The sequence below is a fragment of the Lynx canadensis genome, chromosome C2, assembly GCF_007474595.2.
Source record: "Lynx canadensis isolate LIC74 chromosome C2, mLynCan4.pri.v2, whole genome shotgun sequence".
Taxonomy (NCBI): Eukaryota; Metazoa; Chordata; class Mammalia; order Carnivora; family Felidae; genus Lynx; species Lynx canadensis.
Window position 1 is genome coordinate 366,540 of NC_044311.2, and position 22,669 is coordinate 389,208.

The 22,669-nt window shown below is 42.9% G+C and overlaps 1 protein-coding gene across 4 annotated transcripts in view; it reads right to left on the reverse strand.

The window, feature by feature from the left end:
* Window positions 1-22,669, reverse strand: part of TCAIM (T cell activation inhibitor, mitochondrial) — a 76,016-nt gene that overhangs the window by 52,053 nt on the left and 1,294 nt on the right. For 2 of the 4 annotated variants that reach the window (XM_030329896.1, XM_030329897.1), the window contains exon 2: window positions 11,547-11,672. The exons of 1 other annotated variant lie outside the window; for it this stretch is intronic. The gene's annotated coding sequence lies outside the window, so the exon portion shown is untranslated. Of the gene's footprint in view, window positions 1-11,529; window positions 11,673-22,669 lie in introns of all 4 variants that reach the window. One more of the 4 variants, XM_030329898.1, reaches the window with a different exon arrangement.

Consider the following 22,669-nt stretch of genomic DNA (forward strand, 5'->3'; position numbering starts at 1 on the left):
GATGCTGGGAAAATTGGACAGACATATACAAAAGAATGAAATTGGACTCCTGTCTTATACCATACACAAAAATTAATTCAAAATTAATGATTTGAACATAAGACCTAAAAGCATAAAACTCCTAGAAGAAAACAAAAGTGGCCAGCTCTTTGACAATGATATTTTTGAATATGACACCAAAAGCAAAAGCAACAAAAGCAAAAATAAACAAGACAATATCAAACTAAAAGGAAAGCATCAACAAAATGAAAAGGCAACCTCCTGAATGGCAGAAAATCATTGCAAAGCATAAATCTGATAAGGGGCCAATATCAAAATGTATAAAGAACTCAACTCAATAGCAAACAATCTGATTAAAAAAACCTGAATAGACATTTTCTAAAGACATACTGATGGCCAACAGACATATGAAAAGATGCTCAACCTCACTAATTTCAGGGAAATGCCAATCAAAACCACAATCTGATATCACCTCACGCCTGTTAGAATGGTTATTATAAAAAAGGCAAGAAATAACAAAGTTGGTGAGGACGTGAAGAAAAGAAAACCCCTGTACACAGTTGGTTGGAATGTAAATTGGTGTAATCACTATGGAAAATAGTATGGAGTTTCCTCAAAAAATGAAAAATAGAATTACCATATGATCCAGTAATTACTTTACTGGTTATTCAAAGAAAACAAGAACACTAATTTAAAAAGATAAAAGCATCTCCATATTTGCTAAAGCATCATTTAGAGTAGCCAAGATATGGACACAATCCAAGTGTCCATTGGTTGAATGAATGGATAAAGGCATTGTAGTACACACACACACACACACACACACACACACACACACACACACAGAAGAATATATTATTCAGCCATAAAAAAGAATGAAATGCTGCCATTTGCAACAACATGGATGGACTTCAGGGATCATATGCAAAGTGAAATAAGTCAGACAAAGAAAGACAAAAACTATATGACCTGTCTTATGTGTGGGATCTAAAAAAAATAAAAAGAAAAAACCCATCAAGCTCAGAGATAAAGAGAACAGATCGGTGGCTGCAAAGGGTGGGGTGGGGGTGGGGGGAAGAAATGGATGGGCTGTCCTTTTTTTAGTTTACATAAATTCAATATAAAATTTTTAAAAGTTTAAAAAAGAAAAATAAATGAGCTATCAAACCATGAAAAGATGTGGAAGAAAAAGTGACAGAAGCCAATCTACAAAGATTATGTACAGTGTGATTCCAACCATATGACATTCTGGAAAAGGCAACACTATGGAGACAGTCAAAAGTTCAGTGGTTGCCAGAGGTTGGAGGGAGAGAAGGATGAACAGGTGGAGCACAGAGGATTTTTAGGACAGTGAAACTACTCTCTGTACTACCATGGCAGACACACGTCATTATACTTTCGTCAAAACCCATGGAATGTACAACACCAAGAGTGAACCCTAATGTAAGCTGTGGATTTTGGGTGGTAATGATGTGTCACTGTAGGTTCAAACTGTAACAAACGTACCATGCAGGTGTGGAAGACTGTGTGTCAGGGACAGAAGGTATATGGGAACTCTATACTTTGCTCAATTTTGCTGTGAACCTAAAACTGCTCTAAAAAATACTGTATTTTTTGGGAAGCCTGGGTGGCTCAGTCGGTTGAGTGGCCGACTTCGGCTCAGGTCACGATCTCAGTCTGTGAGTTCGAGCCCCGCATCGGGCTCTGTGCTGACAGCTCTGAGCCTGGAGCCTGTTTCGGATTCTGTGTCTCCCTCTCTCTGACCCTCGCCTGTTCATGCTCTGTCTCTCTCTGTCTCAAAAATAACTAAACGTTAAAAAAAATTTTTTTAAATAAAAAATAGTGTACTTTTTAAAAAGGTAAGCAGATAAAAGGGGGAAGATTTTAATCACATGAACTTTTCCAACAATTTAGATTATAGGAAGATGTTCAACTATAGTATGATATCCATGTCAACTGACATAGTGATTTAAAAAAATCCTAAGAGGAAGAAAAATCGTATGAGCAGTCCCTTAATAAGTATTGAAATGCCCTATTCACCCAATAATCACCAAGTAAAACATTCCTTTTCTCCCTATTATCAAGCTCTTCGCTGTCTTACTCCCTATTATTCCACTCTTCCAGGCATCTGTTCAGAAGCATTATTCTCTCAAACAAACCATTACATGGCTAAAGTCCTACTCCATCAAATCTTGAGCATTAAGTATGTTTAAAAAATATTTTCATGATGTAGTTAATATACCTGAACCAAGGTAATGTAATGAAGCATATCTGCCGTTAATAAAATGACAGAAATGTGTATTTTAAAGACAAATCGAGAATTACCTTGAAAAATTTATGTATTCAAACAACAATGGATACTTTACTTTCTGGTTAATTGGTGTGGCAAGAGTCTGTGGGATGCAGAATGTGTTAGACATATTCATTTCAGTGTTTAAAAAGATGATTTTACTTAACCATCTACCTTTATATTTTGTTTGAGACAAATACACAGATACGGGAGACACTCCTACCATTTTGAAGATTTCTGAGATGAAATGCAGGAAAAAGAACCATTTGGACTATCTAAAAGTTCAGTGCAATCTGTGATGGACTGAATTCTCACAAAATTTTCTCAAGAAGTAACCAGAATAATCTAATCTTCGTTAAGATGGCACAGATAGAAGGCTCAAAGCTTGCAAAGACCAGAAGGATATACATATCCAATCTTTTTTTTTTTTAATTTTTTTTAACCTTTATTTATTTTTGAGACAGAGAGAGACAGAGCATGAACGGGGGAGGGTCACAGAGAGAGGGAGACACAGAATCTGAAACAGGCTCCAGGCTCTGAGCCATCAGCACAGAGCCCGACGCGGGGCTTGAACTCACGAACCGCGAGATCATGACCTGAGCCGAAGTCGGATGCTTAACCGACTGAGCCACCCAGGCGCCCCTACATATCCAATCTTTAACTGGCTACCTGTAGGTAGTAAGATATTAAGTGCTTTAATTTTATTTTCTGGTTTACTTACAATGAACATGTGGCATACATTCTTAATTTTTTTTAATCAATGCTTTTAACATTCAAATTTAATGAAGAAAATGAGTATAGCAGGAAAGAGGGTTGCTCACTCAGTATTTAAGACAGGACCCTAACCCTGGAATATCTGTCCAAAGACATTCCTGGACTGTAGTCCCAATTTAGCTCAAGAAGAAACAGCTCACCACACTCACACATAATGAATTCATTTTTATATTATTATTTTTTTAAGTTTATTTTTTTTTTAGTAATCTCTGCACCCAATGTGAGGCTTGAACTTAAAACCGTGAGATCAAGAGTCACATGCTCTTCTGACTGAGCCAGCCAGGCGCTCATTTTTTATATTATTAAGAACATTTATGCCACTTAATGGCAAAGATACTAATAAATGAGCTAAAACTGTGGGTAAGAAATGAGGAATAATACTTGAGAGGCAAATGATCATCTAAGAATACAGATGGGAAACAGATGAAATACACAACCATGCTCTAACCAATATCCATTATTCAGCATAAAATGATCTAAAAGCACCCTTGAAAAGCCAGAATTACTAAACACCACAAAGCACCTCGGTCTACAACACAACAGTGCAACCTGTTTTGTCTTTTGCAGCAGTATCTTAGAAGTTCATAAAATCAAAATGTCTACATCCAATGAATAATGTAGGTGATCCAGAGGACATGCTCTCCTACACATTTTCAAAAGCAAGACATTAAAACACAACACTGAAAAGAAACTGTTATGATAGCTGATTTGAAATAAATGTTTTGAATTTTGAAGTTAAAGCACACCATAAAGATAATTTAAAAATCTGAAATGAATTTAGGAAAGACTAGCTGTTTCAAATTTGATTCAAAAAGTGTTTTAGAGGCAGATAGCCAAGTTACACTAAACACTTATGAATAAGATTTCCTAGGAAAAGTAGCTCATTTATCACAGAAAGCAGTTTTGTAACTTCAGAGTCAGCTTGGAATTGATCTCCAAAGAATCACCAACAGCAAAATTGCAAAAACTACAGAATGTGACCTTAATGATTTTCTTTATTTTTTTTATTATGAAATTTATTGTCAAATTGGTTTCCATACAACATCCAGTGCTCATCCCAACAGGTGCCCTCCTCAATACCCATCACGCACCCACCCCTCCTTCCCACCCCCCATAAACCCTGTTTGTTCTCAGTTTTTAGGAGTCTCTTATGTTTTGGCTCCCTCCCTCTCTAACCATTATTTTTTTCTTCCCCTCCCCCATGGGTTTCTGTTAAGTTTCTCAGGATCCACATAGGAGTGAAAACATATGGAATCTGTTCTTCTCTGTATGATTTATTTCACTTGCATCACACTCTCCAGTTCCATCCATGTTGCTACAAAAGGCCATATTTCACTCTTTCTCATTGCCACGTAGTATTCCATTGTGTATATAAACCACAATTTCTTTATCCATTTGTCAGTTGATGGACATTTAGGCTCTTTCCATAATTTAGATATTGTTGAGAGTGCTGCTATAAACATTGGGGTACAAGTGCCCCTATGCATCAGCACTCCTGTATCCCTTGGGTAAATTCCTAGCAGTGCTACTGCTGGGTCATAGGGTAGGTCTATTTTTAATCTTGTGAGGAACCTCCACACTGTTTTCCAGAGTGGCTGCACTAGTTTGCATTCCCACCAACATTGTAAGAGGGTTCCCGTTTCTCCACACCCTCTCCAGCATCTATAGTCTCCTGTTTTGTTCATTTTAGCCACTCTGACTGGCATGAGGTGATATCTGAGTGTGGTTTTCATTTGTATTTCCCTGATGAGGAGCAATGTTGAGCATCTTTTCATGTGCCTGTTGGCCATCCGGATGTCTTCTTTAGAGAAGTGTCTATTCATGTTTTCTGCCCATATCTTCACTGGGTTATTTGTTTTTCGGGTGTGGAGTTTGGTGAGCTCTTTATAGATTTTTGGATACTAGCCCTTTGTCCGATATGTCATTTGCAAATATCTTTTCCCATTCCGTTGGTTGCCTTTTAGTTTTGTTGGCTGTTTCCTTTGCTATGCAGAAGCTTTTTATCTTCATGAGGTCCCAATAGTTCATTTTTGCTTTTAATTCCCTTGCCTTTGGGGATGTGTCAAGTAAGAAATTGCTGCGGCTCAGGTCAGAGAGGTTTTTCCCTGCCTTCTCCTCTAGGGTTTTGATGATTTCCTGCCTTACATTCAGGTCCTGTATCCATTTTGAGTTTGTTTTTGTGAATGGTGTAAGAAAGTGGTCTAGTTTCATCCTTCTACATGTTGCTGTCCAGTTCTCCCAGCACCATTTGTTAAAGAGACTGTCTTTTTTCCATTGGATATTCTTTCCTGCTTTGTCAAAGATTAGTTGGCCATACATTTGTGGGTCTAGTTCTGGGGTTTCCATCCTATTCCATTGGTCTATGCGTCTGTTTTTGTGCCAATACCATGCTGTCTTGATGATTACAGCTTTGTAGTAGAGGCTAAAGTCTAGGATTGTGATGGCTCCTGCTTTGCTCTTCTTCTTCGATATTACTTTGGCTATTTGGGGCCTTTTGTGGTTCCATATAAATTTTAGGATTGCTTGTTCTAGCTTCGAGAAGAATGCTGGTGCAATTCTGATTGGGATTGTGTCGAATCTGTAGATTGCTTTGGGTAGTATTGACATTTTAACGATATTTATTCTTCCAATCCATGAGCATGGAATGTTTTTCCATTTCATTGTATCTTCTTCAATGTCCTTCATAAGCTTTCTATAGTTTTCAGCATACAGATCTTTTACATCTTTGGTCAGGTTTATTTGTAGGTATTTTATGATTCTTGGTGCACTTGTGAATGGGATCAGTTTCTTTATTTGTCTTTCTGTTGCTTCATTATTACTGTATAAGAATGCAACTGATTTCTGTACATTGATTTTGTATCCTGTGACTTTGCTGAATTCATGTATCAGTTCTAGCAGACTTTTGGTGGAGTCTATCGGGTTTTCCATGTATAGTATCATGTCATCTGCAAAAAGTGAAAGCTTGACTTCATCTTTGCCTATTTTGATGCCTTTGATTTCCTTTCATTGTCTGATTGCTGATGCTAGAACTTCCAACACTATGTTAAACAACAGCGGTGAGAGTGGACATCCCTGTCATGTTCCTGATCTCAGGGATAAAGCTCTCAGTTTTTCCCCATTGAGGATATTAGCTGTGGGCTTTTCATAAATGGCTTTTATGATCTTTAAGTATGTTCCTTCTATCCCAACTTTCTCGAGGGTTTTTATTAAGAAAGGAGGCTGAATTTTGTCAAATGCTTTCCTGCATCTTTCGATTGACAGGATCATATGGTTCTTATCTTTTCTTTTATTAATGTGATGCATCACATTGATTGATTTGCGAATGTTGAACCAGCCCTGCAGCCCAGAAATGAATCCCACTTGATCATGGTGAATAATTCTTTTCATATGCTGTTGAATTTGATTTGCTAGTATCTTGCTAAGAATTTTTGCATCCATATTCATCAGGGATAGTGGCCTGTAGTTCCCTTTTTTTTGCTGGGTCTCTGTCTGGTTTAGGAATCAAAGTAATACTGGCTTCATAGAATGAGTCTGGAAGTTTTCCTTCCCTTTCTATTTTTTGGAACAGCTTGAGAAGGATAGGTATTATCTCTGCTTTAAATGTCTGGTAGAATTCCCCTGGGATGCCATCTGGGTCCTGGAGTCTTATTTGTTGGGAGATTTTTGAGAACTGATTCAATTTCTTTGCTGGTTATGGTCTGTTCAAGTTTTCTATTTCTTCCCGTTTGAGTTTTGGAAGTGTGTGGGTGCTTAGGAATTTGTCCATTTCTTCCAGGTCGTCCAGTTTGTTGGCATATAATTTTTCATAGTATTCCCTGATAATTGCTTGTATATCTGAGGGATTGGTTGTAATAATTCCACTTTCATTCATGAATTTTTCTATATGGGTCATCTCCCTTTTCTTTTTGAGTAGCCTGGCTAGAGGTTTACCAATTTTGTTTATTTTTTCAAAAACCAACTCTTGGTTTCATTGGTCTGCTCTACTGTTTTTTTAGATTCTATATTGTTTATTTCTGCTCTGATCTTTATTATTTCTCTTCTTCTGTTGGGTTTGGGGTGTCTTTGCTGTTCTGCTTCTATTTTCTTTAGGTGTGCTGTTAGATTTTGTATTTGGGATTTTTCTGGTTTCTTGAGATAGGCCTGGATTGCAGTGTATTTTCCTCTCAGGACTGCCTTCGCTGCATTTCCAAAGCGTTTGGATTGTTGTATTTTCATTTTCATTTGTTTCCATATATTTTTTAATTTCTTTTCTAATTGCCTGGTTGACCCATTCATTCTTTAGTAGGGTGTTCTTTAATCTCCATGCTTTTGGAGGTTTTCTAGACTTTTTCCTGTGGTTGATTTCAAGCTTCGTAGCATTGTGGTCTGAAAGTATACATGGTATGATTTCAAATCTTGTATACTTACGAAGGGCTGTTTTGTGACCCAGTATGTCATCTATCTTGGAGAATGTTCCATGTGCACTCGAGAAGAAAGTATATTCTGTTGCTTTGGGATGCAGAGTTCTAAATATATCTGTCAAGTCCATCTGATCCAATGTATCATTCAGGGCCCTTGTTTCTTTATTGATCCTGTGTTTAGATGATCTATCCATTTCTGTAAGTGGAGTGTTAAAGTCCCCTGCAATTACCACATTCTTATCAATAAGGTTGCTTATGTTTGTGATTAATTGTTTCACATATTTGGGGGCTCCCATATTCAGCCCATAGACATTTATAATTGTTAGCTCTTCCTGATGGATAGACCCTGTAATTATTATATAATTATCTTCTTCATGTCTTGTTACAGCCTTTAATTTAAAGTCTAGTTCGTCTGACATAAGTATGGCTACTCCAGCTTTCTTTTGACTTCCAATAGCATGATAGTTCTCCATCCCCTCACTTTCAATCTGAAGGTGTCCTCAGGTCTAAAATGAGTCTCTTGTAGACAGCAAATAGATGGGTCTTGTTTTTTTGTCCATTCTGATACCCTATGTCTTTTGGTTGGCGCATTTAGTCCATTTACATTCAGTGTTATTATTGAAAGATATGAGTTTAGAGTCATTGTGATGTCCGTAGCTTTCATGCTTGCAGTGATGTCTCTGGTACTTTATCTCACAGGATTCCCCTTAGGATCTCTTGTAGGGCTGGTTTAGTGGTGATAAATTCCTTCGGTTTTTGTTTGTTTGGGAAGACCTTTATCTCTCCTTCTATTCTGAATGACAGACTTCCTGGATAAAGGATTCTCAGCTGCATATTTTTTCTGTTCATCACATTGAAGATTTCCTGCCATTCCTTTCTGGCCTGCCAAGTTTCAGTAGACAGATCCGTCACAAGTCTTATAGGTCTCCCTTTATATGTTAGAGCATGTTTACCCTAGCTGCTTTCAGAATTCTCTCTTTATCCTTGTATTTTGCCAGTTTCACTCTGATATGTCATGCAGAAGATCGATTCAAGTTACGTCTGAAGGGAGTTCTCTGTGCTTCTTGGATTTCAATGCCTTTTTCCTTTCCCAGTTCAGAGACATTCTCAGCTATTATTTCTTCAAGTACACCTTCAGCACCTTTCCCTCTCTCTTCCTCCTCTGGAATCCCAATTATGCGTGCATTATTTCTTTTAATTATGTCACTTAGTTCTCTAAGTCTCCCTTCATGCTCCTGGATTTTTTTATCTCTCTTTGTCAGCTTCTTCTTCTTCCATAATTTTATCTTCTATTTCACCTATTCTCTCCTCTGCCTCTTCAATCCGAGCTGTGGTCGCCTCCATTTTATTTTGCACTTTTTTAGGTCCTCATGACTGTTTCTTAGTCTCTTGATCTCTGTAGCAATAGATTCTCTACTGTCCTCTATACTTTTTTTCAAACCCAGTGATTAATTCTGTGAGTATTACTCTAAATTCTTGTTCCATTATATTGCTTAAATCGTTTTTGATCAATTCATTAGCTGTCACTACTTCCTGGAGTTTCTTTTGAGGAGAGTTCTTCCATTTCATCATTTTGGGTATTCCCTGGTGGCTCCAAACTACAGGGCACTTCCCCTGTACTGTCTGGAGAAACTTGTGTTGGTGGGCGGGGCCACAGTGAGACCTGATGTCTGCCCCCAGCCTACCACTGGGGCCACAGTCAGACTGGTGTGTACCTTCTCTCTCCCAGGGGCAGGACTCACTGTGGAGTGGTGTGGCTCCTGTCTGGGCTGCTTGCACCCTGCCAGGCTTGTGGTGCTGCTTTGATGGGATCTGGCCAAGGGCGTATTAGCCGGTGGATCCGCAAGGTGCGCAGGGGCGGGAGGGGCAGGCTCAGCTCGCTTTGCCTTCGGTGGTCTGCTTTGGGAGGGGCCCTGCGGCACCGGGAGGGAGGCAGACCTGTGGGAGGGATGGATCCACAGAAGCACAGTGTTGGGTGTTTGTGCTGTGCAAGCAAGTTCCATGATGGGAACTGGTTCCCTTTGGGATTTTGGCTGGGGGATGGGCGAGGGAGATAGCGCTTCCCAGCACCTTTGTTCCCTGCCAAGCTGAGCTCTGTCCTCTGGGGCTCAACAACTCTCCCTCCCGCTCTCTGAGCAGAGCTGTTGACTTATAACATATCAGATGTTAAGTCCCACTGGCTGTCAGAGCACACTCCGTGCGGCCCCTCTGCTTTTGCAAGCCAGACTCGGGGGCTCTGCATTGCTGGGCGGGCTGCCCCTCTGCTGCCCTGGCTCTCTCCCACCAGTCCGTGTAGCGCGCACTGCCTCTCCGCCTTTCCTACCCTCTTCCGTGCACCTCACGTCTAAGCTTGGCTCCGGAGAGTCCGTTCTGCTAGTCTTCTGGTGGTTAGCAGGGCAAATTAGGCAGATGTGGGTGGAATCTAAGCGATCAGCAGGACATGGTGAGCCCAGCGTCCTCCTATGCCGCCATCTTACTGTCTTCCCTTAATGATTTTCAAACATGGAACAAAAAGTATGTTATACAGAGAATTTTTTGTTTGTGCAGAGAATTTATGTTGCAAGTTTTAGAAGCATTTCCATAAACAATAAGGCAAAAAAAAAGTTTCTGTACCTAAAGTACTGGTTTTCAGTTGTACAGAAAAATTATATATTCAATGTCCACTCTGTAATCACATGGCAAATTTACTACTGAGCAATGACTAATAAAGGACATTAATACTTAGAAATGGGACAACGGATTCCCCCAAAGAAAATAAAATGTTCCTAAATACAAATCTGAACATCTCATCATGGCTTCTAGATTTAGGGAGAACTTAAAAAAAAAAAGTTGGACTGTTACAGGTTAAAAGTTAGGTGCTTTCTGCCTGCTTTTTTGGTGAGTAGGCAATTTCCTTAAAAGGTGCCCATGGCAGTAAAATGATTTCAAATCTAGGCCACCTAATAAGGTAGCCACCTAAAGCCACCTTCCCCAAAGGCCTTAGTGGTCTCACAGGTAGAAAATTTTGCGGCAGGGAATGTAATAGACTCTGGTGTGTGTGTGTGTGAGAGAGAATGTGTGGCTCAGCCAGCCTTGCCGATTTCGAGTTTGTGGCTCCACGGACAGGCACCCTTAAGGTCCCCAAAAGTCTACGGAGTCTGAGTGGGCTCTCCTTGTCCTTTGGGAGCATAAGGTCTAGGGCAGTATTGGATCAGATTCTGATATCAAGTCACAAAGCTGAGTCCACTCCAGCCAAACCTCACCTAAAGTTTCCCTCGGGAACATGACCAGAGGAGTATCTGATTGGTCCTCTCATCCGAGGAAATACTCTCCTTTTGTCTGCTCTTGTGACACTGAACATGAGAAAGAAATTAATAATGGGATCAAAACAGAGTAAGCTTACGATTTTAGAGGTCATGCCCAAAAATTTTACAAAGGGATTTTTCTGGTGATTATGGGGTGAAAATGACACCTGGGAAGTTAAGGACCTTTTGGGAACTAGAATGGCTTATATTCAATGTAGGATGGCCCCTAGAAGGGACATGAAATGCTCAAACAGTGCAGTGGGTTTGGCTAATAGTCACTGGGAACCCAGGCCACCCTGATCAATTTCCATACATCTTCTCCTGGCTTGAAATTGCCCGAAACCCCCTACCTTGGGTGTGATTCATCCTTAGCAAGCAGAGCCAGGTAATGTTTTAGCCATTTTATCTGGACACTCACCCAGGGAACCAAAGAAGCAACCCACCGCTCCTCTAATATTTAAAGGAGACATGGAGAAAGATCTTGTCTTTCCACCTCCTTATGAGTCGTTAAACTCCCTCCCCGATGCCCCTGAGCTTTAAACCCCACCCCCGTCTGTCTGTCTGTCCCATCTGCTGCTGTTGCCACCGCCATTGTCACCACGGCCCATCTCCCTGCCCCTCTCAGACCTGGAGAACTTTCCCCCACAAAGGCCAGCAGCCAGATTGCATGCCAGACCCAGACCTAACGCTCTCCAAATGCCTGTAAGGGATATGAGAGAGCCTGAAAGACAGAATGAGGAGGGAACAGTCCAGCCCAGCCATTCCATGATGTATTACCAACCTTTCTCTATAACTGACCTCCTCATTTGGAAACACAACACTCCATCATACTCTGAAATGCCACAAGCAGTGGTCGACTTGATGGAGTCCCTCTTCCAGACCCACCGACCGAGTTGGGAAGACTGTCAACAGTTACTCCATACTCTGTTTGATACAGAAGAAAAAAGAAGAAGAATGAGAGAAACATAACAGTACCTAGAAGATCACACACCTCTGGGGATCAATGACCCTGCTGTCTGGGCTCAAGCTGCCATGCCTGAAGAACGCCCAACATGGGATTTCACCACAGAAGGACAAGCCCATATCCCATGATACCAGGAAGCCCTCCTTTGGGGAATCTGAGCTGGAGCCAAAAGGCCTATGAACATGACTAAAACATCATCAGTCACGCAGCACCCTGGGGAGTCTCCCAGAGACTACTATGAAAGATTATGTGAAGCATACCATGTATACACCCTGTTTGACCCCGAGGCACCAGAAAGTCAACAAATGGTAAATACCTCTTTTGTGGCACAGGCTGCCCCAGATATCAGAAGAAAACTCCAGAAGTTGGAGGGCTTTGCCGGAACGAATATCACTCAGCTGATAGAGGTCGCCAATAAAGTTTTTATGAACAGAGAAGTCACAGCCGAGAGAGAGAAGTGGAGAGAAGACCAAAAAAGAAAGCCACCCTTCTCGCAGCAGCACTAAAAGAAAAGGACACTGCAAAGATAGGAAGACCCCAACCACCAAAAGGGGGGAAGCCCAGAGCACCCTCAGCAAAAGACCAATGTGCATACTGCAAAGAGAAGGGACACCGGAAGAATGAATGTCCGAATCGGAAGGGGCTCTCAAAACCCAGTCAATATCAGGAGGAACTCAAGGCGAGAACCTCATTGGTCTGGCCGGGGTAGAATCAGACTGAGGGGGACTGGGCTCTTTCTCTCTTGGCCCCCATGAGCCCACGGTCGGAATGAAGGTAGGAGGCCAAACAGTAACTTTCATTGTTGACACTGGGGCTGAATACTCCATTGTTAATTCCCTGGTGGCGCCCTTAAGCCAAAAGACGGCAACCATACTTGGGGCTACTGGGACACGGGTGATGCAACAGCCCTTCTGTCAAGTTCAACAATGTGAACCTGGGGGTCACAAGGTGCGGCATGAGTTCCTCTACTTACCTGACTGCCCGATTCCTCTCCTGGGCCGGGATATGCTCTCCAAACTTGGGGCCCAGATAACTTTTGAACCCAATGGACACACTAGCCTCCAATTAAACCCAAGCAGGAGGAAACCCTGGTCTTGGCAATTACCCTGCCAAGGGAAGAAGAATGGAGACTATTCTGTGCACAGGCCCTACCCTGTAACCCCTCAGAATTCAGGCTTACATTCCCCTCTGTATGGGCTGAAGATAACCCACCTGGACTAGCTTGCAGTTGGGGCCCCACCGTTGTTGATCCCTGGAGCCCAACCTCAGAGACAAAGGCAGTACTCTCTTCCACTCGAGGCTAGAATGGGTATACAAGAGCACCTGACCAAGCTCAGAGAAGCAGGTATTCTAATTGAGTGCCAATCGGCTTGGAATACCCCGCTCTTGCCAGTCAAGAAGCCAGGAGGAGGATACTGACCAGTACAGGATTTGAGGTCCATTAACAAAGTGACTGTTTCCTTACACCCAGTGGTTCCGAACCCATATACTCTCTCCAGACGCATTCTGGGGTCAGCCAAATGGTTTACATGCCTCGACCTAAAGGATGCTTTCTTCTGCCTCCGCCTGGCTCCTCAAAGTCAACCATTGTTTGCCGTTGAATGGACTGAGCCCGTTACAGGGCGCCAGATGCAGCTGACCTGGACACGACTCCCCCAAGGTTTCAAGAACTCGCCCACTCTTTTTGGGGAAGCACTAGCTGCAGACCTTGCCGACTTTCTGAGGGAAACCACAGGGTGTGTCCTCCTCCAATACGTAGGTGACATCCTCCTTGCCAGCGACACCCAAGAAGACTGTATGAAAGGTACCAAGGCCCTCCTGCAGCTCCTGTCCTACTCGGGGTACCAGGCCTCTCGGAAAAAAGGCACAGGTTTGTCAGCAGCAGGTCTGATACTTAGGCTTCCTCCTCACAAAAGGAAAAAGAGAACTAGGACCGGAAAGGAAGAAAGTTATCACCACACTGCCACAGCCCCAAACAAAATGAGGCTTGCATGAATTTTTAGGGGCCACAGGGTTCTGTCGCATTTGGATTCCTGGATTCTCAGCCATAGTGAGGCCCCTCTATGATCTGTTGGGAGGGCCAGACTGGGGGCCCCTTGCATGGACTAAGAAGGCAAGAGCTGCTTTCACAGAAATAAAGTGGCTCTGGGATGAGCCCCAGCCCTGGGTTTGCCTGACATAGAAAGACCCTTTAACTTCTTCGTACATGAAAAGGACAAATAGCCCTTGGAGTGCTCACTCAGAGTATGGGGCCTTGGCAATGGCCAGTGGCCTGTCAAAAAAACTTGATCCTGTGGCTGCAGGATGGCCCACCGTGCCTCAGAGTGCTGGCAGCCACAGTCCTGCTCATCAAGGATGCAGACAAAGTCACGCTGGGACAAACGCTTAATGTTAAGGTCCCACACACGGTCATGTCCCTCATGAGCACCCAAGGATATCGTCTCCTCTCCAATTCTCGGCTGACACAATACCAAGGCCTTCTCTACAAAAACCCAAGGGTCGCTCTTTTACTGCTCTTGAAGCAGTAAAAACACTAAACCTGGCCACCTTCCTTCCCATGGGGGAGGGAGAACCTGACCATGTCTGTTCCGAAGTAGTGAATGAAGTCTACGCCAACTGCCCGGACCTCCAAGACCAGGTTATGTAACAAGCCCGGAGATCACCCTGTTCAGTGATGGGAGCAGCTATTTACAAGAGGGCAGCCGAAGAACAGGATATGTAGTAACCACAACCACCGAAGTTCTGGAAGCCAAGGCTTTGCTGGAAGGATGGTCGGCACAACGGGCTGAACTGTATGCCTTAATCTGAGCCCTCATCCTTAGCAAAGGTAAATGAGTTAACATCTACACTGATTCCCAGTATACCTTTGCTACTGTGCGTGTACACAGGGCCATCTATAAAGAAAGAGGTCTCCTTACTGCTGCAGGGAAAACTATCAAAAACAAGGAAGAAATACTAAAGCTTCTTGAGGCCGTATGGCTACCAGACAAGGTAGCTATCTTACACTGTAAGGGACATCAGAAAGGAGACGACCCTATAACTCAAGGAAATCACCTCGCCGACAAAACAGCCAGAGCGGCTGCCTGTGGTGACCCAGGACAAGCTCCTACCTACACTATGACTCTTGTGCCCCACAGGGAAGCCTCCCTGCCCCTGTACACAAACAATGAAAGAAGTTGGGCTTCGACAGAAGGGGGCACACTAAGCGAAGAGGGATGGTGGGTCATGCCAAGTGGACACATCTTTGTCCTGTCGTCTATGGGAAAACACCTAGTGAAGGAATATCACCAACTCATGCACCTAGGGAAAACCGCACTGGAGGCCCTCCTCAAAAAGAGCTACTATATCAGCCAGGTGCCGGCATTATGCTGAGCTATCAGTGAACAATGTGTAACATGTACCAAAACCATGCTTGGTCTGCCCCATGGCCCCCGCCTGGCACGCAAATGATGGGGGCCGCCCCTTTTGAAGACTTTGAGGTGGACTTTACCGACATACAACCAAATAAAGGATTCAGGTACCTTCTTGTAATAATCTGCACATATTCGGGATGGGTCGAAGCATTCCCGACCAGAACGGAACGAAGTCGCAAGGTGGCCAAAACTCTTCTACAGGAGATTGCACCTCGGTTTGATCTACCCTTAACCATACACAGTGATAATTGACCTTTTGTGGCAGACATTATACAAACCCTGACAAAGTCCCTCAACATTACCTGGAAACTGCACACTGCTTAACGACCCCAGAGCTCAGGGAAAAGTAGAGCAGATGAATCGCGCCCTCAAGGAAACCCTAGCTAAGTTCCACCAAGAGACTAATCTCCCAAGGCCAGATTTACTACTGCTGGCCCTCCTGCATGCCCGATGCACACCTCGGGCACTAGGATTCTCCCCTTTTGAGTTATTATGTGGGCGACCCCCTCACATGTTTAGGAAAACTCCCAGGAGACCTACACCAGATTGGAGACAAGGGAACAAGAGAACAGCTCCAGACCTTGGGGGCAGTCCTAAACAAGTTATAGAGATATTCCATAGAGAGGGCCCCAATTTCCTTAGGGACCCCCATTCACCCCTTTCAGCCAGGAGACTCTGTATGGGTCAAAGATTGGAAGAGGGAACCTCTTAAACCACAGTGGACTGGGTCTCATACTGTTATTCTAACAACTCCTGCAGCCCTTCAAGTTTCAGGTGTCACCCCATGGGTCCATCACTCCAGAGTTAAGAAGGCCAACTCAGAAGAACCCACAACCTGGCGAAGTGATCCAGATCCAGTCAACCCATTTAAACTGACCCTCAAAAGGGAAACTGCCCCTGAGACCTCCAGCCCTGCTCCAGCCACACCCCAGAAGCTGGCTGGCCTGCGTACAGCAGAAGCTTGAGGAATCAACGCATGAACCTAGCCCAGGGGTCTGGATGCAACTCTGCCAGCCCTTGCCCCTTATTGGTGTCATAGCCCTGATCTTACTTCTTACTGTTGGGCTGATAGAGACTGTACCATCAAGCTGGGACACAGGACAAAAGATGCATTCTGGGTCTCACATACCTCCTCTGGATGGGAGGGCCATTAGGTATTGCCTGTATATTATGATAGCCTCTCTCACCCTCACAACTGCTGCTTACCCACTTTGCCTCTAGGATTGTCATATGACAATAAGGGGGTCAAGGGCATTCAGTGCCTTCCCCTGCCTCCACAAGATTGCTACAAGGGAAAAACACCCACTCTCTGTCAGTCACCCGGTGCCCCAATGACTAAGTATTGGACTGCAGAGATAACCCAAAATGTCAGGAACCCATGTCACAACAAGGGCCTCCAGAGAGGGAAGCGAGCTTGCTACACTTACTTTCCTCAATAGGGGAATCTCGGATGGGGTAGGGGTGCAGGACAGGGCCCATCAAAAGGTTATAAAGGATACCCAGGATAGGGTAATACAAGCCATAAAGGCGACCACTCCCCCGGCAGCCTACCAAGGTGCGAACCTTTCAGCCCTCAATCAGATGCTTACCGTTTCCCCACTCCAGCGTTGGGCCAACACTACTCTACAAGTCCTCCATAAAATAGATATTCACACCCAAACCTGCTGGATGTGCTTGCCCCTCAGCTGGAAGGCTTACTTAGCCACTCCTATCCCTTTGACCTGGGAAGCTCCTGAAAATCTCAAAACCAACACCTCTGTCTTAATTGGACCCCTGGCCGCTGGGGTCCGTCTCACAAATGCCAACAATCTAATCTGTACAGTTGCTGAAGGTATGAATGGTACCTCTCTATGCAGAATAAATATAACCTTAAGGAGGAACACAACCCTATGTTCAGCCTTTGGGGTGTTCTATCTGTGTTCTAATTCGGCCTACCGATGCTTAAAGGCCAACTGGACTCAGATATGTTATTCCATCTTCCTAACCCCAGAGCTATCCATATACACTGAAGATCAGTTCCTAACAGCCTTTAGCCCCAAGTCCCAGGCCAAACGGCAGTCTTGCTACCTGTTCTGATAGGAGCAGGAATTGCGACAGGAATAGGAACTGGAATAGGGGGCATAGGTTCATCCGTAGGACTCTACCATAGACCATGGCAAGAGCTAAATGAAGATGTGGAACAAACAGGTGGCAGATTCTCTGGTAACCTTACAAAGCCAAATAAACTCTCTGGCAGCAGTGACCCTCCAAAATAGGCAAGCCCTCAACCTCCTCACTTAAGAAAAAGGAGGGACTTGCATCTTTCTGAGGGAGGAATGTTGCTATTTTGTAAACCAGTCAGGAATAGTTATAATTAAGGTTAAGGAACTCAAGGAAAGAATTTAACGTTAGACAACAGGAAAATATCAATCAATGGAAAGGATAGGATCTCATGGATCGGGCATCCTGGCTTCCTGCCCTGGCGGGGGCCCTCCTCTCCATAACTTGTACCCATTGGCCCCTGTATACTGAATGCCATGGTTTTACTGAAAACACTGTTTGCTCGCCAAACTACTGCACACGTATCTTAGCCTTCCGAGAGTACCAACCTGTAAAACTGAAAGGTGATGCCTACTAAACATTTTTTTTAAAAGGCATTAAAGGGGGGCATGTTGGAGAAGTGAATAAAGTACGCCAAAGATGGCCAACAGGGCTAAAACAGACTCTGGTCTCTAGCTTATAGACCCCCTCCTCCAGGTTCTTCTTCCTTTGTTTGCTGTGCGCACAAAACCCCCACAGATATGGAAGCGGACAACTACAAATTAGCCTCCCCACTTGCGTTCGGCACTCAGGTCTTTGAAGAAACAGTCTCCTCTGATCCTGCCGGTGTTAAATAAGTCTCTGATCCACCAAGATCGCCGAGTGCCGCTTGGTTTTTCTGCCAGCCTTCCTGCCTGGTTCCGTAACACAAGAACTGTCTGTTCTGCTACAAAAAAAGTTTCTTTAATGTGAACTAGCTTATGTGCAATTGGTGAATAAGGGAAATATGTTACACCTTGTGAAGTTTTTTCCCAGCATGTAAGTGGTTTAGAGCAACCAGAAGTGGTCTTTCTACAATTACAGTGGCTTCAGCTGTATGTAAAGACCTTACAAAACCTGAAAATCCCCCAGGAGTTCCTTCCTTTGATTTAAGCTTATGTTTAGTGGCTTCAAGTATCCCTGCGTTTTTCACTACATCAAGCAATCTGGAAAGCTGCTGGTGCAGATGAAAAAGCTGGAGACTTCCACATGTCTCATTTTGAGTGGTATATATTTTTTCTTCATAACCCCTGTTATTTTAATGTATTATCCTACAGAATGTCAGGATTTCCAGGAATGCGTACATATCCTTACAGCAGAAACACCTGTATAATAGGCACTGTCACCCCAAATTGCCCTTTAATTTAAAATTTAAAAATTTTCATTAACTGAGAGAATACTTTAAGCTAACACTGTCTGCTAGACAGGAGTGGTTTAGTCAGAAACTTTACTGTAGAAATGTTAATTCCGTAAGCATTTTATTAAATTTTGTCTTTATCAAAAGGATTACATTTCCTTTTTTTTTTTTTAATTTTTGTTTATTTTTGAGAGAGAGAGACAGAGAGAGGAGGGGTACAGAAAGAGGGAGACACAGAATCTGAAGCAGGCTCCAGGCTCCGAGATGTCAGCACAGAGCCTGACGTGGGGCTTCAACCCATCAGCTATGAGATCATGACCTGAGCTGGTCAGACACTTAACCGACTGAGCCACCAGGTGCCCCAAAAGAATTACATTTCTAGTGCTAGCAATAAAGACTAACAAATTGAATACAAATGAAACAATAAATACAGGTATCATCATTTGTCCTTTATCTCATGCTCCCTAAAGCTATCTTCACTGTGTATTTAAGAAAAAATGTTGACAGACACATATAAAATGCTGGAAATACTCATTACAGACTGTTTCTAAAAGGTGAAATGTAGGGGCGCCTGGGTGGCGCAGTCGGTTAAGCGTCCGACTTCAGCCAGGTCACGATCTCGCGGTCCGTGAGTTCGAGCCCCGCGTCGGGCTCTGGGCTGATGGCTCGGAGCCTGGAGCCTGGAGCCTGTTTCCGATTCTGTGTCTCCCTCTCTCTCTGCCCCTCCCCCGTTCATGCTCTGTCTCTCTCTGTCCCAAAAATAAATAAACGTTGAAAAAAAAAATTAAAAAAAAAAAAAGGTGAAATGTAATCTAGAATATTGTAATTATTTTTTAGTTCTCTGGATATGGAATCCCACATCAAACTTTTGTACATGTTTTAATGAGTGTGTTATGTATAAAAGTAGGGGCTACTTGTGTTAGGATTTTGTGAATCTTAAATAAAATACATAAAGGATTAGCAACATCTGGCAAATAGAAAATTTATATGACATCTATTATTATTAGATAATTTGGGGCTCATAAAATTCTGCAGAATTCCTTTTTCCCCGCCTAAGGGCTTACATATAGATAGAACATGTAGTTAAATACAACATTTTATCCAAAAACAAATTCTGTGATTGGAAAATAAGGATAAGGATATGTGAAAGTCTTAAAAAATACAATGCAAGGCTAGACACAAGTCAAAAATCACAAATGAATAAGTTCACAAACTATAGGGAAAAAACTGAATCTATCAGAACAAATAAGTATGGCTATTTATTTTTGTTATTCAAAGACAAATAAAGTTAGCATTTGCTAAGTAATACAAAACAAGTTTTCACAGGAGTATTTCTCTTAAAAAAAAAAAAGAGAGAACTTAAGTGTGTATAATAAAATTATATTGTGCTGTGGGAACTGCCTTTTTAGTGAATAAAGTGGTTTTCTCAACTGGGAGATGGAGGGACTTCTTTTCCTTTGGCCAAAAATCTTCCCCTGCCCCCATCAATGGTGGCCAACTCGTATTTCTATAGGAAAATGCCTATATACATAAAATGTCCACTTAATTCCGATATACCCTCAACCTAATTATTACCCTAAAATGATTGTTTCCTATTTAAATCATTGGAAAAAATTAAAAATGTGTGTTCTGGTTCTGTTGAACCAGACAGGACAGGAAATGTGTGGTTTCCCCTGGAAGTCCTAGGAGTGTTTTTAAGTGTTTCCATAAGCTCTCCTTGAAGAGTAGGCTGACAATTTGATCGTGATGGGTGGGATCAGCAATCAGCTCTGGAAGGGCAGGGATTAGAGAAAAGAAAGGGGCGCCTGGGTGGCTCAGTCGGCTAAGCGGCCGACTTCGGCTCAGGTCATGATCTCGAAGTCCGTGAGTTCGAGCCCCGCGTCAGCTCTGTGCTGACGGCTCAGAGCCTGGAGCCTGTTTCGGATTCTGTGTCTCCCTCTCTCTGCCCCTCCCCCGTTCATGCTCTGTCTCTCTCTGTCTCAAAAATAAATAAACGTTAAAAAAAATTAAGAGAAGAAACAGCAAACAACCTTTAGGGCAGTGGTTCTCAAAGCTGGAAGAACATCTTTGGGAATTTGTTATAAATGCAAATTATCAGGCCCCACCCTAGACCTGCAGAATCAGAAACTGGGTGGGGCCCAGCAGTCTGTTTTAACATGCCTTTAGGATTCTGATGTTTAGGGAACCCTAATGTCATCATTTTATAGGACCCAGGTGTCTGTCAGGAAACTTTTAAGCTTTAATTCATTAAAAATACTTCTTTAACACAACCTTAGGGAAAGATCTCTAGATAGCTGTAGGGGAAAAGTCAAATAATTTTAAGTTTTGTTTTAACTAGTTCTTTGTTTTCTGTATGATTTACCCACTCCTTAAGAAGAAAAAAAAAACAAAGCAGTTCTAACTGGAAATGATGAGGGAGCATAAGGCAGGCTGAGGGCAAAGTATAAGTGAGCATTACCACGCCCCACCCCCAGGTGGGATATGTGTGGCATTTCTCAGGCACTCCTGGCTGCCCAAGGACAGAAAACAAATGGTTAAATGATAGAGATTGCATTCATACAGGACATGGGTCTCCCTCACTTAACAAATCTTAGTAAATTACAAGAAAAGGCAATCTTATCAATAGCCTAATCTCCAGAAACCTACAGACTGTTTCCTGGAGCCCCAACATCACCCTCCCTCCATAGTGATGGGGGGGAACAAAGGCAAGAAGGAAATGGCAGAAAAAACTGAATTTCCTTATAACCTGCAGCCCACTTGACAAATATTTGAGGCTGGCAGTCAAACTTTTCTCCAGGAACTCCCCAGGGTCTTAATGTTAATGCTTTGCTAGAGGGAAAAACCACCTTAGCTGGACAATACCTAGGCCTCCAGGATCCTGTGAGTCTTTAGCATATGAAAGTCTCCTTGGAAACTTGCAGGACTTTACCTTCCCCAAGCCCGTAGCGTATAACCAGTCATTCTTCCCAACCCCAACGCAGCTCGTTTTGCCCTGGGGTCCTGTCCCCGTGCTTTAATAAAATCACTTTTGCACCAAAGATGTCTTCAAGAATTCTTTCTTGTCCATCGGCTCTGCATCCCCACGAACCCCACCATCATCCTAAAACCTCATCAGAAACAAGGTTAAAACCCAGCCGGTTGGCAGGCATGGCTGCTTGTTTTTTCACGTGGCACAGATCTTAGATCAGTTCTCATCTCTGCAAGACAAGAACCCAATTACATCACTTTAGTCAGAGATAAACAGGCCTAGGGAAAACAAAATCATAAGAGGCCTGATTTGATAACTGCAATGTCAACTTTTTAATTTACTATGAGAAATGTGATTGCTAACGACAAGAAGATTTAGATCTGTGGTTCTTGGGCCTTAGTTACCCAGAAAGTCAAATGATTTTTAGCAGATTGAAAATCTGCTTCAGAGTGGAGTTGGGTGCACTCATTTGCTAGTGAGAAATGGTCTGAAAGCCTGGGACACCCAGGTCAACCGCAGGGTTTTGTCTCCAGATAAATTCTTCCGTTGCCTACAATTCTTCCATTTGGAAAAGGCCTCAGGCATGCTACAAAATAACTAATTTTTCAGACTTCAGAGGCACTCTGGGTCCCTAATTCACCTAATTCCTCTACAGGCATTTACCATGTTCGTATGTGCCAGGCTGTATGCCAAGTACTGGGAATAAAAAACAAAACAAAAAACACATTAAGACAATCCACTTGTCCAAAATTTTAGCGCAGGAAAGAGGGAGAGAGTGGAAAAATAGACAAAGATAATTATAAAACAATATAGTAAATGAAATAATACAGCCGCGCACAGAGTATTATGGGACACTCTCTGGTACAATAGGTAGAATGGGAGAGGGGAGTTGGAAGGTCTTTTCCAAGGAGATGGTGAACTCTGGACGGAGGTGGAAGATGAGGAAGGTCACAATTTATTTACAGTCCATCGAAAATGGCCTCTGTCATCCGTTTAATAGTGATGTTAGCTTTTATTTCGTAAAATGAAAACTTCTCTGACCTTAACCTAAACTGTGCGAACCGAGGCATTAAATCTATGCAGTTTCAGGTCAAATGTGGTAGGAAGAGATAATCGAAATTGGTGGAAAAGCCACATTATGGGTTGTTTAAAAAAACAAAA